Source organism: Rhamphochromis longiceps, linkage group LG16 (genome assembly GCF_057381845.1).
Source record: "Rhamphochromis longiceps isolate RC_006_pf linkage group LG16, R_longiceps_female_GT1.1, whole genome shotgun sequence".
NCBI classification, from domain to species: Eukaryota; Metazoa; Chordata; class Actinopteri; order Cichliformes; family Cichlidae; genus Rhamphochromis; species Rhamphochromis longiceps.
The window spans coordinates 26,682,155-26,692,904 of NC_140572.1; the positions used below are offsets into that span (position 1 = coordinate 26,682,155).

Consider the following 10,750-nt stretch of genomic DNA (forward strand, 5'->3'; position numbering starts at 1 on the left):
TAATTTCCTCTGTCTTTTGTTTCCAATTGTATGAGGCTTTCTAAAGCCACTGTCTTCTCTTTAATTACCCAGTCAGTAAAATCTTCAGCCCTTAATTCTTCATTAAGAAGCCAATTGTGTTCCTAACACAAGAACTAGTGTTACAAGCATGATAGTGCTCATATAATCTGAAGTACGCCTCAGACAAATAAAATCATTTTTCTATAATATTTCCTTTTTGTATAATTTTGAGCTGATGAATACTGAGCCAGCCTTCAAGTTGTTTTGAAATGTATTTGATTGAATTCATAGTTGGCCGCTGAAGACCTCTATCCACAGTTTCTTTAAACTAAGAAGAAGAAATAACTTACAAAGTAAAGCAAGGTGCTACAATGAGATTTTGTTAACCAGCTGGCATGCCATAAATAGATAGATTTATATTGCTTACAATAGAATTGTACAGGCATGGTTGTTATAATAATAATAGTAATAAGTTTGCTTTTTTTTTTTAATTTAAGGAAAATTAGATGGGCTAATTTTACTCGCATTGCCTTTTGCAATTGGTCTGTGACCATTTTCAGCCAGGAACGTTGATGTTTGCTGGGAAAATTGACTATTCTTTGTGCTTGTGAAATAATGAAATAGAAGGTTTGTGCTGTCAGTCAAAGGGTAATGAATGTGAGTCTTTACTAAAACAGGAAAACAAATGCACAGATAAAACTTGGACATTTAGTCCCTGTGTTGGGAGGGCGCCGCTTTTCTCTTTGCAGTGAGTCACAGTGATTCATAAATGATTGCAGGACAGCCTTTATGAGCAGCTACAGCTTACATGGCTGAAACCAGTTCTGCATATGTGTTCAGAATACCATTCTTGTTGATGTAGATTGATGTATTATCAGGAAATATTTTACTCTTAACACGGTTGATTGCTTGTCATTAAAACAGAACATATTTGCATATCTTTTGTCTGCTATGTATTTCCAATTCCTGAAGGCTCTTTCAGCTTAAGGGTTTTTTTATGCAAATAACTTTTTGAAGGACCTTTTGAAGTTTCCCCTTTGTGTCAGTCAATGCTCCTTAACTGCTATTTAAGGTCCGAGTATTGCTTTCTTTTACCTGCTTGCTGCATACATGCTACTACTGCACATTCACCTAATGCATATATTTTATATAATGTCGTCGTTCCCCCCCCCCTTTTGCACAAGTCGTGGAGCGTGTCAGGTTTCATTTCACTGTGTGTTATACTTGTATAACTATACATGTGATGAATAAAGAACCTTGAACCTTGTGATAAAACTGGATATTATTTTCTGATTTTCAAGTTGATGAAAAAAAATATTTTTGATTACCTAGTTTTTCTGCAGCTACCATATCTCCAGGATTAGTAAATATGCTAATTAGAAACACACACACATGACACACATTGAACGCAGTTGGGTGGTTGGCTGTATAGTTTGACATGGCTATCAATACCAGCTGATAACAACACTTTACAAGATATTTTGTGTCTTTTGTAAGAAGAGTAAAAAAAAAAAAAATCAATTCCACATATACAACTTTGGCAATATGTGTGTGTGTGTGTGTGTGTGTGTGTGTGTGTGTGTGTGTGTGTGTGTGTGTGTGTGTGTGTGTGTGTCATCCTCCCAGCAGGCCTGCTTCTGTTGCTAGCCTTCTCTCTCTCACTCTCTCTTCTTTTCCTGCTCTCCCTTTTGCTCTCAGGCGGTATAGAGGAAGTCGTTGTTGCCCAGCCCTGCTCTAGGGTGTGATGTTCCTGCCCTCAGTCCAGACAGAACAGCTTATCTATCATTAGCTCATTATATCCTGTGTAAATGCCGGCAAAGCCACTTTACTTTGCACTTTTATTTTGAAGAGTACCTTAGCACTTCCTCTTTTATTGTGTCAGACTTCCTGTTCTGTTCTCGGTGAGGCGACGCAAACACGTTGCTTCAGAGTGAGTAAAAGCGTTTGTTTTTGAGGGTACTCATGCAAAACTATGTGTTTTATTTATCTGTCACATGCTATAACTTTGAAAGTTTACTCAATGTGGTTGAATTCGTTTTTTATTGTGTATGCATGTCATTTGTTTGTGGTGTGGAAAGACTGGCTAAGAGATGCGCATGGAGGAGGTTGGCTAGCTGATTCAGCATGATTAGCACCCTTGGAAGCAGAAAGAGGTTGGTTAATGATTGCAAACGATTGTTTATGTATTTAAGACACAGAAAGGTTGTTGTTAATTCATTTTATTAAATGCTGTAACATAAATAGTTTAAAAACTATTGATTTATGTCAATATCACTATTTGGGTTAATCAAAATAATTTTCTATAGTAAAATGCGAACATTTCTGCATTTTCTACTTGAATGTTTAATGGTATTTGTTTGTGCATCTTTATAGTTTTCACGGTGCCATATTGTCGGTGGTTAAAGGAGGAGAGAATAAAGTTGCATCAGTCGAAGCTCTCTGCGTCACGAGTGGTAATTCCAAGTGGGCAGCTACAGTGAAAACTCTTTGACTGCAAGAGACCTGCCATCCCTGCAGAGAACCTGACACCATTTCATCAGAGATCCAGCTACCAACCTGTTACCAGCCAGCTGATTCCACTCGCATCCACAAACTGCACTCGCAAGGTTAGAAAGAACAGCATACTAAAACTCAAGACTCCAGATACTGAAAGAGACATTGACTGCCAAGAAGAAACACGGGACTGCTTACACACATGCACAAGCTTAATGCATAACTAGAAACTCTTTAAATAATGTTACGAGGCCAAATTAATTCATGGACTGCCAACACATAATATTCCTGAATCTGGTTAATGTTTCTTGGTGAGCGAAATGTGTTTTTTGTGGAATAATAATTCACAGCATGTCTGTTTATGAAAAGGTTTAAAAGGTGAAGCTCATTAGCTAATTTATGAACATTTGTTGTTGCTGTCTTACACTAAACATACCTTTGAATGTCCATAATCAGTAAATGTTTGACATAGCGTTACTCTGTGGTAAAGATTAACTACAGCTTTAAAGTATAGTCAAGCAGTAAGGCAATCAAAGCTACAATCGACTTAAGGCAGCTACAGAAACAAAATGTCACTACCGGAAGAGCAAACAGACAACCCCACAAACGCACCATGTGAATCCAGCTCATCAGAAGAAGAAACAGACAACCCTATAAACGCACCATGCAAATCTAGCTCACGTGAGAGAAAATTAACAGAGAAAGGCCTAGAGATGCAAAAGCACGATATCAGAAAGCGTGAAAAATCATTCAACAAGACTTATAACTCTTGGAAGCTCGTAGCAAGGGAAACTAGAACAAAACTAAAATCCCTCTGCTCAGCAGAAGACCTCAATAAACTGCAGCAAAACATTGAAGCAAAGCACGACGCTGTAAGTTCACAGTATGAACCTATCCTGCGTAACAGTAACACCACACCTGACATTGTCAACAAAATGGACGCCTGTGTTACGCTAACAAAGGAGGTATGTAACCTCATAAGTGACCGTCTAAAGACCGTTCATGAGGAATATAATAACCATCTTGAGAAAGAAAGAGTAAGAGAAGTGTTAAGCAAGAACGAATATGGGTCTGTTTTTGGCAACAGCATAACAGAAACTGCAAGCTCTATAGAGTTGTCAGAGCAATTGAGCCGTCACTCTGGCTCATCCTGTACCCGCAACAGTAGAGTAGATGCAGAAGCAGAGCTTGCTGCCAAGCTGGAGCAATCAAAGGCTATGGAAGAAATTCAAGCACAGCAAGCACATCTTCACAAGTTAGAAAGTGAATGGAAACTCAAAGAGGCAAAAATGTTGTCAGAAATTAAACTAAAAGAGGTGGAAATGCAACAACAGTTGGAACAAGAAAGAGCAAAACTACAGCAGTTACAAGCAGACAAAGAAGTTGCTATAGCAATAGCTCGCGTGAAGGCGTACAACAGCCTTGAAGGGTTTGAGAACCACAACGGGGAAATTGATAGTAAAATTAGCTCTGCTTGCTACAGAAGGCAAATTGAACCTCAGCTGAATCCAAATGCCGCATCATTCCAACCCCACCAAGCAATTCCAGAAATGACAACGACCCAGGAGTCTGTCAGCTTAGCACAAGCAATCGCTAGCTCATTAAGTATGAATCGCTTGCCAGTTCCTGAGCCTGCCACATTCAGTGGGGACCCTTTGCAGTTCACCGATTGGAAAATGTCATTCATTAATCTGATTGACCGAAAACCCCTTCCAGCAAGCGAGAAGATGTTTTATCTGAAAAATTATCTCGCAGGAGAAGCACGCAAAGCGGTAGAAGGTTTCTTTTACCAAGATTCAGAAAATGCATACAAGGGAGCATGGAAGGTCTTAGAGGACAGATATGGGAACCCATTCATTATACAGAAAGCATTTCGTGATAAACTCATGAGATGGCCGAAAATCAGTGCAAATGACCCACTAGCGCTACGAGAGTTTGCTGATTTCCTCAAAGGATGCTCTGAAGCAATCCCACACGTCAAAGGACTAGCTATCCTAAACGATTGTGAAGAAAATCACAAATTGCTCAAAAAACTGCCAGAATGGATCGTGCGCAAGTGGAGTCGAATTGTTGTAGATGAACTTGACGAATGTGGCACCTATCCAAATCTTGCATGCTTCACAGACTTCCTGAGTAGAGAAGCACGGATAGCTTGCAACCCGATAGCTTCTCCACTGTTGATGAATTTCAAACCTGTAGATGATCGAATCCCAAAGAGAGCCAAAGTCTTCAACACAAACATGCAACCAAAGAGTTCCGCTCAGGAGAAACAAGACACAAACATTAGTAAACCAAAATCACCTTGTTCTGTTTGTAAAAGTGAAACTCATGGAATCTCAAAGTGTCCCATCTTTACAGCTAAGAGTGTTGAAGATAAAAGGGCATTCATCCATGAAAACCGGCTCTGCTTTGGATGTTTAAGAAAAGGTCATATCACCAAAGATTGCAAAAGGCGACACACGTGCAACATTTGTGAACGTCGTCATCCAACCTGCTTGCACGAAAACAGAAAGCGAAACCCTGCAGAAGCAGTAACAAATAGCTCCACTCCCAAGGAAGAACCTGTAAACCAGGAAACACACAAGGTCATGTCTCATACATCAACACAACGCGTTTCGGCTACCTCAAGTATTGTCCCAGTCTTTGTGTCTTCTGTACAAGAACCACAGAGAGAAATACTCACCTATGCATTGCTAGACACACAAAGTGACTCAACATTTGTCTTGGAGGACATACTTGATAAGCTGAATGTGGATGTCCAACCAGTAAAACTGAAACTCAGTACCATGACGGCTATTGACACAGTCATCTCGAGTAAGAGTGTTCATGGTTTACAAGTTAGAGGACTCCACTCTGAGAGTTGTATCCAACTACAACAGGCTTATAGCCGCGACTTTATCCCAGTGGACAAGTCGTACATCCCAACAAAGGAAACAGCATTACTGTGGCCTCATCTCAGAAGCTTGGCGGAAAAGTTGCCGCCTCTCCAAGATTGTGATGTAGGGCTCCTGATTGGATATGACTGTCCATCTGCGCTGGCTCCTCTTGAAGTCATCATAGGTGACAAGCATGAACCCTTCGCACAAAGGTCAGAACTAGGATGGAGTATAATTGGCTCATCAAACCCCCACCTAGACAGACAAGGAAACCAAAGCTTTGTGCATCGGCTCACAGTAAAAGAGTTGCCTGTTCCATCAGCGACAGATGTTCTAAAAGCCCTGGAATCAGATTTTGCTGAGAGAACCTATGAGAACAAATATGTGTCCCAAGAAGATGTCCATTTCATACAGTTCCTCAGTAATCACATCACACAAAGGGAAGACGGACATTACGAAATGCCTCTCCCTTTCAAAGGGAACAGCCCACCCCACCTGCCAAACAACAAGAGGTTAGCCACGGTACGTCTACAGTGTCTCAAGAAAAAACTAAAGGCCAACAAACAATACTACGATCAGTACCGAACATTCATGGAAGAAACCATCAACAGGGGTGATGCAGAGCCTGCTCCTATAGCATCTCAGGGGCAGACCGAGTGGTACCTGCCACATCATGGAATCTATCACCCCAGGAAGCCGGACAAACTAAGAGTTGTTTTTGATTGTTCCGCCAAATCCCATGGTGTCTCTCTAAATGATACCCTATTAACTGGACCTGATCTCATCAACCCTCTGGTTGGAGTGCTTTGCAGATTTCGGAAAGAAGCCGTGGCCGTAATCTGTGACATTGAAAGAATGTTCTATCAATTCGCTGTCACCCCTGAATCCAGAAACTATTTGAAATTCCTCTGGTGGAAAGAAGGTGATTTGGAGAAAGAACCTCAGGAGTACAGAATGGCAGTTCATCTGTTTGGAGCTGCATCATCTCCAGGATGCGCCAATTTCGGTTTAAAGCATCTTGCACGACAACATCAAACCGACTATCCTCTAGCATCAGCCTTTGTGGAGAAAAACTTCTACGTTGATGATGGATTAGCCAGCGTTTCATCAGTTGAGGAAGCCAAAGAACTGATCATTCAGTCACAAGAGTTGTGCAGAAAAGGAGGCCTGCGCCTTCACAAATTCAACTCAAATGAAGAAGCTGCTCTCTCCAACTTAGACCCTTCTGAAAGAGCAGCAACCATTGAACCTCGTGGGTTTGACCCATCCCCTTCAGAACGCGCTCTTGGCATTCAGTGGTCGATAGAGGACGACACCTTCAGTTTTAACATCAGCCTGAAAGATCAGTCTTCGACTCGCCGTGGTTGTTTGTCCGTCATTGCCTCACTCTACGATCCACTTGGATTTATCGCTCCATTCAGCCTAAGTGGAAAACTTATCCTACAAGAGCTTTGTCACACAGGCATTGGATGAGACGACCCACTCCCAGAAGATGTGAAGCCACGGTGGGAGAAATGGATAAATGGTCTTTTCAAGTTGAAGGAGGTCTCAATTCCAAGATGTTACCACCCACACGACTTCCAAAACATTGTCAGAGTAGAGCTACACCATTTTTCGGACGCCAGCTGCTTAGGATATGGTGCATGTTCTTACCTGAGATATAAAAATGACAAAGACGAGGTTCATTGCAGCCTTGTGATGGGAAAGGCAAGGGTGGCACCCTCAAAGGTCACAAGTATCCCGAGGCTTGAACTCGCAGCAGCGGTGGTTTCTGCAAAAGTAAGCGTCCTGTTAAAGGCTGAGCTTGACATGAAAATTGATGATGAGTTCTTCTGGACCGATTCCCAAGTGGTACTTGGTTACATCAACAATGACGCTCGCAGGTTCCACATATTTGTCGCAAACCGTGTTCAACTCATTAGAGACAACAGCAATCCCAATCAATGGTATTATGTGGACACCTCAGAAAACCCAGCGGATCATGCATCCAGAGGGCTTCATGTTTCAGACATCCACTCTACAAACTGGCTGCAAGGACCAAAGTTTCTCTGGGAACGTGAGTTACGTCTAACACCTAGCACTCCAGCTGAGTTACTTGTTGGTGATCCCGAAGTCAAGACAATTCAGGTGCTCGCAACTGACGTCAGTACCTTCAATGATATTCTCGATCGTCTGAATCAGTTTTCATCTTGGACAAAACTCATAAAGGTGGTTGCAAGAATCAAAAGACTGAGATCTCAACAAAAGCATACTGAACATGTGACGATCGAGGAGCGTGAGAAGGCTGCTGAAGCAGTGATAAAGATCGTACAGCAGCACGCCTTCCCTCATGAAATAAAAACGTTTCAAGCCAAAGGTGACCTTCCAAACTCAAGCTCTCTCTTCAGTCTTGACCCCATCTGGTCTGATGGACTCTTGCGCGTTGGTGGGAGATTAAAGTGGTCGTCTCTTTGCCACAAAGTGAAGCATCCACTCATCGTACCAAGCAACAGTCATATAACCAAGCTCATTGTGTCCCACTACCATGCTAAGACATGCCATCAAGGTCGAAGCCAGACACAAATGGAGCTTAGAGCAAATGGATTCTGGGTCATTGGTGGGAGCAAGCTGGTGGCCAAAATGATACACACCTGTGTGCTTTGCAGGAAACTTCGACGACCTACAGAGAGCCAGCGAATGGCTGAACTCCCTAAAGAACGTCTTGAAGCCTCATTGTGAAGACAGCACGCAAAGAACACAAAAGATATGGTCTGATTTTCACGTGTCTGTATTCAAGAGCTGTCCATATTGAGATGCTTGAAGATTTGTCAACAGACTCTTTCATCAATGCATTGAGATGCTTCATCAGTCTTAGAGGAGCTGTCCAACAATTACACTGTGACCAAGGTTCTAACTTTGTTGGTGCCAGGAACGAATTCAAGGAAGCACTTAAGCAATGCGACGCCAAGCAATTGGAGACCTTCTTATCTGAAAAACAGTGCGAATTTGTCTTCAACGCCCCTTCTGCCAGCCATGCAGGAGGTGTCTGGGAAAGGCAAATAAGAACGGTTAGGAATGTGTTGAATGCAACCTTCGCACAGTGCCCAGGTCGGCTTGATGATGCCTCCCTCAGAACGCTGCTATATGAAGCCATGGCTATTGTCAACAGTCGCCCATTATCAGTTGACGGAATCAACGATCCTCATGCACTGGAACCTTTAACGCCGAATCATCTCATCACGATGAAAACAAAGGTTGCTCTTCCACCCCCCGGAGTGTTCATGAAAGAAGATTTGTATGCTACAAAAAGATGGAGAAGAGTCCAATACCTTATTGAACAGTTCTGGGGCCGCTGGAAAAGGGAGTATCTGCTCAACATATCAACAAGGCAAAAATGGCACTTACCTCGGCGTAACCTCAAAGTCAATGATATCGTTGTTATCAAGGACGACAATCTCCCACGAAACCATTGGCAACTAGGTCGAGTTGTGGAGACCTTTCAAGACCATGATGGCTTAGTCCGTCGAGTTAAAGTGCGAGTTGGAGAGAGAAAGCCTCAAAGAAAGCAAGATGCCCCTTCTAAACCTTCAATTATTGAGAGACCAATCCAAAAACTAGTACTACTCCTTGAGAATTAAATAAAACAAAATATGTTAAGACAATAATAGTTATGTTTATACACTACCTCAATGCATAAAGTACACTTACCTGTATACCTCTAATAGTTCAATTCAGTCATCCATCTATTAGTATAAGAAATCCTGTACAACTCACTTGCTTTGTGAATTTGTTCGTTCATTGTATCAGGATTTGGTGGGAGTGTAAATGCCGGCAAAGCCACTTTACTTTGCACTTTTATTTTGAAGAGTACCTTAGCACTTCCTCTTTTATTGTGTCAGACTTCCTGTTCTGTTCTCGGTGAGGCGACGCAAACACGTTGCTTCAGAGTGAGTAAAAGCGTTTGTTTTTGAGGGTACTCATGCAAAACTATGTGTTTTTATTTATCTGTCACATGCTATAACTTTGAAAGTTTACTCAATGTGGTTGAATTCGTTTTTTATTGTGTATGCATGTCATTTGTTTGTGGTGTGGAAAGACTGGCTAAGAGATGCGCATGGAGGAGGTTGGCTAGCTGATTCAGCATGATTAGCACCCTTGGAAGCAGAAAGAGGTTGGTTAATGATTGCAAACGATTGTTTATGTATTTAAGACACAGAAAGGTTGTTGTTAATTCATTTTATTAAATGCTGTAACATAAATAGTTTAAAAACTATTGATTTATGTCAATATCACTATTTGGGTTAATCAAAATAATTTTCTATAGTAAAATGCGAACATTTCTGCATTTTCTACTTGAATGTTTAATGGTATTTGTTTGTGCATCTTTATAGTTTTCACGGTGCCATATTGTCGGTGGTTAAAGGAGGAGAGAATAAAGTTGCATCAGTCGAAGCTCTCTGCGTCACGAGTGGTAATTCCAAGTGGGCAGCTACATCCTGTAAGTAAACTGAAACCTTTACTCTTTGCCAGATTTTTGTTACCTTTGTGGTGGTAGCTTGGCTCACAACCATTTGTAGTTTTTGCTTGTACCTTCTATTACCTGACCTTGTTTTCTTCTCTCCACTGCTAGTTCTGTCCTGGTGTGTTCCTTGGCTAGACTCAAGTCAGAAGCAAGGCTCCCTTTGTTCACCTGCAAAGGAAGGAGTTCCCATAAACCCAAGCTGATCTCATTCAGACTCACCCAGGAATCTCACACGTCTTCTCACTCTCCACCAGCCCTGACACCCGAAGCCTTTGCCTGCCTCCCCCGCCTGCAAATCACAAGGGAATCACAAGTAAGTTCAATTTAAGTTTTTTTTAACAATTTTGGCAAAATACTCAGCTGCCTCAATACTTATCTGTCTTCTCTGGCAGTTCTCTGGTGGTATCCTCCCTCGCCCCTGTGCTTAAAGAAAACTTATTTTAACCCGTACCTCTGTCTGAGAATCCAGTCAAAATAAAAGCTCCTAAAACATGATTTTGTCTCTGGGTTTCTGCTGTTGAATCATCCCCCCCCCCAATAAATACAGCATTTTAACACTGATATTGATCTAATGAACCCCAAATAGAGTGAAATACAAATAATAATCAGGGAAAACAGTATCTGATTAAATTAAAATCACACACATATATAATTTACTTTTAACTCAGTACAGTTTGTCATTTTCAGAAGATGTCAGCTGCTAGGTTCTCCATCCCTTGACCCAATTCAGATAACCTGGTACTTTGTTACTAGGAAATCACAGGCAGAGCTACACACAGTGTATGTTTACCAAAGAGGTTTCTAGACATAGCCTTTGGTAACAAATAAACTACCTTTTCAGCAGCTGTCACAACTGGAACAGTAGTAAGAAATGGACTGC

General features: G+C 41.6%; 1 long non-coding RNA gene across 2 annotated transcripts; it reads left to right on the plus strand.

The window, feature by feature from the left end:
• The first annotated feature begins 1,887 nt into the window (after nucleotides 1-1,887).
• Nucleotides 1,888-9,835, plus strand: LOC146651285 (uncharacterized). 2 transcript variants are annotated; one of them, XR_014907947.1, is made up of 5 exons: nucleotides 1,888-1,930; nucleotides 2,079-2,153; nucleotides 2,374-2,606; nucleotides 9,445-9,519; nucleotides 9,740-9,835. It is a non-coding gene; the product is annotated as an uncharacterized LOC146651285 (long non-coding RNA). The 2 variants fall into 2 exon arrangements; XR_014907946.1 differs by having other exon boundaries at nucleotides 9,445-9,759.
• The last annotated feature ends 915 nt before the right edge of the window (nucleotides 9,836-10,750 follow it).